This window comes from Mytilus trossulus, chromosome 11 (genome assembly GCF_036588685.1).
Source record: "Mytilus trossulus isolate FHL-02 chromosome 11, PNRI_Mtr1.1.1.hap1, whole genome shotgun sequence".
NCBI lineage: Eukaryota > Metazoa > Mollusca > Bivalvia > Mytilida > Mytilidae > Mytilus > Mytilus trossulus.
In genome coordinates, this window is record NC_086383.1 from 22229791 (window position 1) to 22238020 (window position 8230).

Below are 8230 nucleotides of genomic sequence, written 5' to 3' on the forward strand. Positions count from 1 at the left end.
AAGACATAATCTTTCAATCAGTTTAATTGAGGTTTGGAGCTGGGATGTCAGTTAACTGCTAGTAGTCTGTTGTTATTTATGTATTATTGTCATTTTATTTATTTTCTTTTGTTACATCTTTTGACATCGGACTCGGACTTCTCTTGAACTGAATTTTAATGTGCGTATTGTTATTCTTTTTCTTTTCTACATTGGCTAGAGGTATAGGGAGAGGGTTGAGATCTCATAAACATGTTTAACCCCGCCGCAATTTTGCGCCTGTCCCAAGTCAGGAGCCTCTGGCCTTTGTTAGTCTTGTATGATTTTAAATTTTAGTTTCTTGTGTATAATTCGGAGTTTAGTATGACGTCCATTATCACTGTACTATAATGCATATTTTTAGGGGCCAGCTGAAGGACACCTACGGGTGCGGGAATTCTCGCTACATTGAAGACCCATTGGTTGCCTTCGGCTGTTATCTGCTCTATGGTCAGGTGGTTGTCGCTTTGACATATTCACCATTTCCTTTCTCAATTTTATCATACCACCCGCTATTTGGTTATTTTGTTGTGGTCATTTTTTTTTTATTCTTGTCTTTCGTTTTGCTTTTCTGCTTTCACTATGTTAATATCATTTTGTTTTCTTTGTTGGTACATAGGGTTTAGTTGTAATCACAATGTGGACCTCCGTGACCCTTTTTGACATTTTTACCTATTATGTCAGTTTACTTTGTTCACATATTGCTGTCCATTTTAATTGAATTTTAGGAGACTTTCTTTAAGAGATAGGTTTGGCCAGCTAATTTTCCTTGGTTGTTACTATCTTTCTAATATAGATATGATGTGTATAAAAAAAATTTAACGTTAACTATATCTGTTTATGATATAGATAATGTTCATTATTGTAGAAATATATAATATCACAAAACACCGTACTCAAAATACAAATATTTTGGCCTCTCTTTTTGAAAACAAATGAACGCCTAGATGAGGATTTTTCACTTCATGGCTGGTAATCTACACACGCAGAACAATTGGTTTTGCAATGAAAACCGTGGGATGATTTTCCGGTTGTGCTTGAGTGCAGTAATAACATTAACGGTACCAATTTTCCTGCAGCAGATGAGCATTTCAACAATACATGTCTCTTGAGTGATGCTCGTGGTTAAAATATTTGAAATCCAAAGCGTATATAAAAGATGAAGAGCTATAATCCAAAAGGGCCAAAAACTATAGCCATATCCGTGAAAGGAATTAGAGCTTTTCATGAAAGAGATACATTCCTTAATGTATAATAATTTCTAACATTTTGTTACAGCAAATTTTAGTAACAAAAAACCGTTGACAGCACACTTTCTTTATTTCTATTGGTCATTATATTTTGGCGCTATATTTCTTTTGTTCTTTTATGCTGCTCATCACTTTCTATATACTGGTGGACATATTCATATGTGCTTGATATAATTCCAAATCTGAACTAATATTCGTTCTTAGTTTTCTCTATTCTGTATTCAGGTTAGTTATATTTCTCTATTACTAACTATACGTCAAAAGTCCAGATATTTATTATTTTACCTACAATGACTGATGTGTAAATGTTGAATGCGATATGGATGTCATCAGACATCGTCCCCTTTTTTCATGCCGTCACAATAGGAAATTCAGAGGAAAACAAGAATGTTCAACGTCATAATCGGATTTTAACCAATGGAGAACTGAGATCAAACGAACCACACGTTGATTATTTTTTTTATTATACAATGGGTGCAAAAAGGGATAAATTGATTATTTTAACTTAGAGTACAAATCGTAAACTGGCGGTTAATTACAGTAAAACATGGATTACAATTTGTGTATTTGTTATTCAGGTATGGCTTAAGTAATCCTGGGAAGATGTGAATAATTCTAATTCAAAATAGATAAATCAGGAGGCCTTTGGACCTCAGGTAAGCTAAGTGTAATTTTTGTAATACTCGTATTTTTGTTTGTTGATTTTTTATGCTTACGGCATATAAACAGCATGCAGCTTTTGCTTTTAGTTTGGTAAATTTGCTTATATTAAAGTTTGTGTTAACCGCTTTATTTATTTTCCGTATATTAAACTTGTTTATTTGATATGAGTCGTTCAGTGTATTTGTACTAAACTTTGTCAGTTACGCTCAACAATATAAACATATTGTTGTAAATACATGCAGATTAGTTTTATTTATATTTCTAACTGTAAAGCATTTGTTTCTCATTGTATATGGATAGAAATATATGTACCAGATTATCTATTTGATAAACGGTCATAATCTTACTATTGTATTTATTTTGTAGGGTATTGTTAAGGTCTTTCCTCTAGTTTCATTTCAGTTAATCTATTGATTTTCTTATCTTTTTTTTTCTTTTTTTTTCTTCCAGCATTTTTTGGTGTACCCTCCTATCGCTTCTATTGGATTTATCAATGCTAAATTTTGAACCAACAATAGACCTCCTCACGAAGTTTTACCAGATGAACTTTTGTAGGATGTCATCATGCCCTTATAATTATCTACCTTTAATGTTTTTTTTATCAATATGCCCCCCACCCCCTCATGGTTTTAAAGATATCATGACTTTATTTAGACAATAGGTAGATCACATCATGTTGTATTGTCATATGAGGCTGCATAGAATTTCATCATCCCCTTTGAGAGTTATATCACCTTGAAGCCATTTCTTTTTATTGCATTTTCCTTAAAAAGTATTAGAGATAGAATCGAATCGAAAACGGCAACATGTACAAGAACAGACGAAAATGTTTATAAAATTAAACAATTATTCTGTTAACGACCCTTATAGGGAGTGATTTCTGTTGAAAGATTATACATAATTTTTGAAAAATTCTAATTTGGGGGACCGGAAGTCGCAGAGACTTAAAACATTCACCAATATTTAGTTCATGTGACCTTTAATTTGTACCTAATGTCAAAGGTCAATGGGTGCAAAAACAAATGAAGCTGCAATTTTAATCTTACATATTTAGAAATAGATAAGAGTTTGCTGCAGACTTAGTATATAAGCCTAAAAATGTCCGACCGTCTGTTCAAAAGTTACGAAGGGATGATTCTTAAAAGTATAGAATTATGCGTATATCTTTTCAATGTTAACATATACACTGTGTCTAAACCACACGGGCAAAATTTGATCGGACTCGATGGTATCTAACATCCGGCCAGTGACGGAACATCAATAGACAGAAGAAAGATAGGTTTCTCCTTATTTTCTTATTTTTTTATGATATCGAAGAAAATATATAAATATACAGCTATTTTCTATTGTCATATGCAATATTTTCTACAACCGTTCTATATTAACGGAGAAATAGGTAAAAATGCATGTCAAAATGACGAATTGAGTGAACCTTGCCTCGAAATTGTTTAATTTCTCTTACATTGTTCACATTGAACGGAAAGAAAGGTACGGGAAATAGATACTGACATGGAGATTACAAAACTAGTTATTATGAGCATCTCAATACTTGTATTTCTGTGTATGGAACGAAAGAAATGGGTCATGTCTAATTAAAATACAACGGTTTTGCCATTGTTGTTATCTACACAATCACCCGGTTTCGTCTATATATATATATATCACCCGGTTTTCTATATTTTTTTTAAAACCAACAATTTATGAAAAGCAACGTTAACACGGATCTGAACATTGTCTTTCGAAAGAATTTAAATATATATTTATTGTAAAGTAAAATTGGCGTCTTTAAATTTATTTTAAACAGGCACTTTTGGACATATGTAATTATAGTAATGCACATTTTCCTAATGAAAGGCGTATCCGTTATTTCGCTGATCTTCAAACTTATTTTAAATGGAATATAAATACTCAATAGCAAAGACTGATATCTAATTATTTTTTAACATTATGATATTTTTTTATATAGGTTTTGAGATACATCGCAATATGTGACCCTCCCCCTTTCTTTTTTTTACAAAAAGACTAAATAACGCTTAATAAAAAAAAAAAATAAACCAAAAAGTATGCAGAAGTTAAGATTTATATAAATAAGAAGTGTGTAAAGTTTGATGCAATAATGATAAATCGTTTTTGAAATATGGCGCGTCATGTTTAAAAAACACACTTCTGTTTTACTTACAAAGTCCTGTAACTCAAAAGATTTAATTTAATTTTCACTAAAAGGTTTACAGATTGTTTGACCATTTCAAGAAATAACTTTGTAAAGTTTCATTAAATTAGATAAGCTGTTCTCAAGTTACTGCGACATGTTTACGCTGGACAGAAGGATAGACGGACGGACGGACAGAATGACTGTTAGATGGAGGAACGGACGGATGGAAGAAAGGACAGACGGACGGACGGATGTTTGCTATAATACGTCCGATCAAAATTGTAACGGGCGTGTAAAAACGCAATGAAATGGAAAAAAAACTCTCAATTAAGGGTCAATAAGTTTTATTAGGATGTCGGCCAAGTCGATTTATTTGTATATCTTCTTAACTTCCTAAGTCATGTTTGCAATAAGACTTTTATATATTTGAAAATAATAGATAGAAATTGATAAAAAGAACTTCAAATTCGTCATTTAAGGGCAATGCAATAACTCCTTTAAGAACTAATGTGAGAGTTTGATAGTAAATGGACAAATGGTAGAGCTCAACATTTTAAAGATAATCATCTGGCCCTTTCGAATTGTCTATGTCTACGACTGTTTTTAAATAATTGACATCATAAACTTGTATGCCCCCTTTGTTTATTTTTCAGCCATGACGGCCATCTTGGTTGACAAGCGGGTCACAGTAAACTTTTTAAAACTAGATACCCTAATTATAATTTAAAAAGACATATGATTTCAGATAAGGTTTGTTAATGCAGCCTAGTAATTTTAGATGTGAAATTTATGTAAAAAATTGTATTGAAAGATAATGAACGACAGTCGACCGGTGCCAAGTGATGAAAAAATACTTTTCCTGTTGGGTCAAGTGAGCTAAAAACAACCAAGAATTCCTAACAAAATTACACCGTTTTTGAATCTAACAACTGAAGATTTCAAATTTCACGAACGAGATAACTTGATCGGACATAGAAAACCACTTCACTTGCGGTTATTTCAATAACAAAAAATAAGACATATTATTTATATTTAAGGGTACGCAAGGAAATGTCACAACTGTGTAAATGATCGCAATTCAATTCATAATGAAGGTCTGTAAGATAAAAAAAAAATTGGTCACATAAACTTAACCGATTGTTTGTGGAATCATTTAAGTCGAGGTCTAATGAATCCTGCCACACGGACATTCTAATTATTAAAACCCACAACACGAAACTCTTAACATTTACCAATCAATGAAGGAAATAAGTTTACGGTCACATGAATCGTCATGTGGCCGAAGGAAAAATAATATAGAAATAAGGTCAAGTGCAAGGGCAATAGACATATAGCAAATAGGGAAAAAAATCGTCAGATCTGTGTTCCATACTTGTATATGTTGCAGTCAAACCTTATAACTTTTGACATATGCAGCTTTATACAAATAGTTCAATACGCTATGAATTCGAATCATTAAGTCTCGCTTGTTTAAAAATATCAATGAGAATGTTTATAATAAACATAATCAAACTCACATAATCCGATTTCGCGGGTGTCCTTGTTTTCTTATTTCTTACAATATTTTAATTCGGTATACACTTAATAAGATAAGTGGCAAATCTAGAAAACGTATCGGTTGCACGCCCCGACCCCACCTTTGATGCATGGTAGTTGTAAATCTTTACTTCCTATAAACATTCATTTTCTATGTCGATTATGCATACATATATACATTTGTCATATCATCAACGTTTATCCTTAAGAAGATTTATTTTTAACGATCATAGAAAAGATTACAAACATAGAATGATTAGATTACTTATAAAGGTGTCCATCCTATTGTACGAGAAAATCACATATAAATTGTGTGTTTCGATTTTTTAAGACCGTAAACTCTAATTTCAAGTTGAAACATATTTTTCATAATTCATATAGAAAACGCATATTTGAAAGCTTTAACCTCAATTTGCAATATAACCTTCATTTATATCTATTCTGCTGTTGAAATTTTTTTAATTCAAAGTAAAATTAAAATTATTTGTGTTCTATAAGAGTAGGAGTTCTAGTGTTTGCTTATTATTTATTTGAATCTGAAACTGATCATATAAATAATAAACCGGTGTCTTGTGAAAGAACCTGTTTTCCAACAACCCGGTCACAAAACTCCTTTTTAACACTGAAGTTAAATTATCAATTATAATGTAATGCGATTGTGATTTTTTTTTATTTGACCAAACCGGGTTATGCCTTGTGAAATCTATGACAAACCGGGTGGTTAACATTTACAAAACCGGCCAGTTCCATTTTGACATGACCCATTTCTTTCGTTCCATACTCAGAAGTATTGAGATGTTCATAATGCCAAGTTTTGCAATCTCCGAGTCAGTATCTATCTTCCCGTACCTTTCTTTCCGATCAATGTGAACAATTTATCGACAATTTAAACAATTTCGATTGAAGGTTCACTCAATTCGTCATTTTGACATGCATTTTTACTTATTTCTCCGTTAATATAGAACGTTATTTCTCCGTTAATATAAACTTTGTATATATATTCTTCGATATCATAAAAAAAATAAGAAAATAAGGAGAAACCTATCTTTCTTCTGTCTATTAATGTTCCATCGTCGTGCCGGATGTTAGATATCATCCAGTCCGAACAAATTTTTCCGGTGTGGTTTAGAGAGAGTGATATATCAACCTATTATAAACTGCAAAAATGATCAGTTGTTTAAAACCTCCAATTTGAGGTCAATGTCAAGGCATGATGAAATTTAACCTCGACATTTAAAGTGAAGTATGATCTTGACCTTCTGATATTTGAAAGGTCAAGTTTTGCCGAGTTGAATGGTGGTAGTCCCATGTCTATACGACTTCTGATTCGAAAGTTTGGTATTGCATCATATATTTGATGATTCATTGTGACCTTGATAAACTTCGAAATTGTCCAAATTTTTTTCTACAATGTTTCAACTGCAGATCATTTATTATTTAACATATTTGAGATATCTATTATCGTTTAAGAGATAATGCTATTTGAAATTTGGCGAGCGGCGGCATGAATTTCTGAATAAACAACAGCTTACCACCGGTAATTGTCAGAAATTAAAAAGTTTAACATGGTCATATGTTTGACTAAATACCAAAACCATTCAATGAAAAATATATTCAAAAAATTAATTTAAAATTTTCATGTTTTGCTTTGACTTTGTAAGTTTCATAAGTTTTATTTACATAATTCATATTGCATCATTTTTGGCACTTTACCGAAAAGGGTCATTTGATATATCAAATTGAATGTCTTAATGAGCTCTACTGAAGAAAAAAAAAATTAAACCCCCTTTTCTTCCCAGTGGGAAGAGTGAGGTCATTTAGTGCAAAAAATCAAACTTCTCAGATGGTTGGGTTATCGCATATCAAATGAAAGGTCATGAAGCGCACATTTCAAATATCAAATTGACGTATCACCTGAAAGGTCTAATCGTTTACATTTCATTTTAAATATCAAATTCCTGTCCTCAAAACATGAGTTGGATAGGGTTATTTAGTGCAAATGTCAAACTTTCTAGGACATGGTGGTGTCGCATATCAAATGAAAGATCACTGTGTCTACATTACATATATCATATTTCCAATCTCTAAAATAAAAGCGGATGGGGTCATTAAGGGTAAAAAGCGAAAATTTTCAGAAGGTATGCTTGTCGTATATCAATCGAAAGTTCATGCAAAGTACATTACGAAAACATCACTTTTACAGGAAAGACCTTTCAATTGTTTTACAAACAATTGACATACAAATATATATTTGTTATTATCCTGAGCTAGTTCAGAAATAAAAAGAACAATCTCTAACAAAATCGTTTTACTTACAGACCTACAAGTTCAGATTTAGTTTTTTTGCGGTCAATGGGTATGAATGTCGTTTTGGGCGGCGTGTACGCTGTCAAAGGTTGATACACGTCTAAAAAAAACCTACAAACAACACAATTTTATTATTTCATGCGTGAGGGGATCGGTTCTGACTGAGGACATCGTGAATGCGTGAGGGGACATGAAATCATATTTATATATCCAAGCTATGAGTCGTTAAAAGTTGCCTTAATTTGGTTAGATTGTACATAAACATATTTTGATCAATTGAATTAGAAAGTTGCGATTTAGAAAT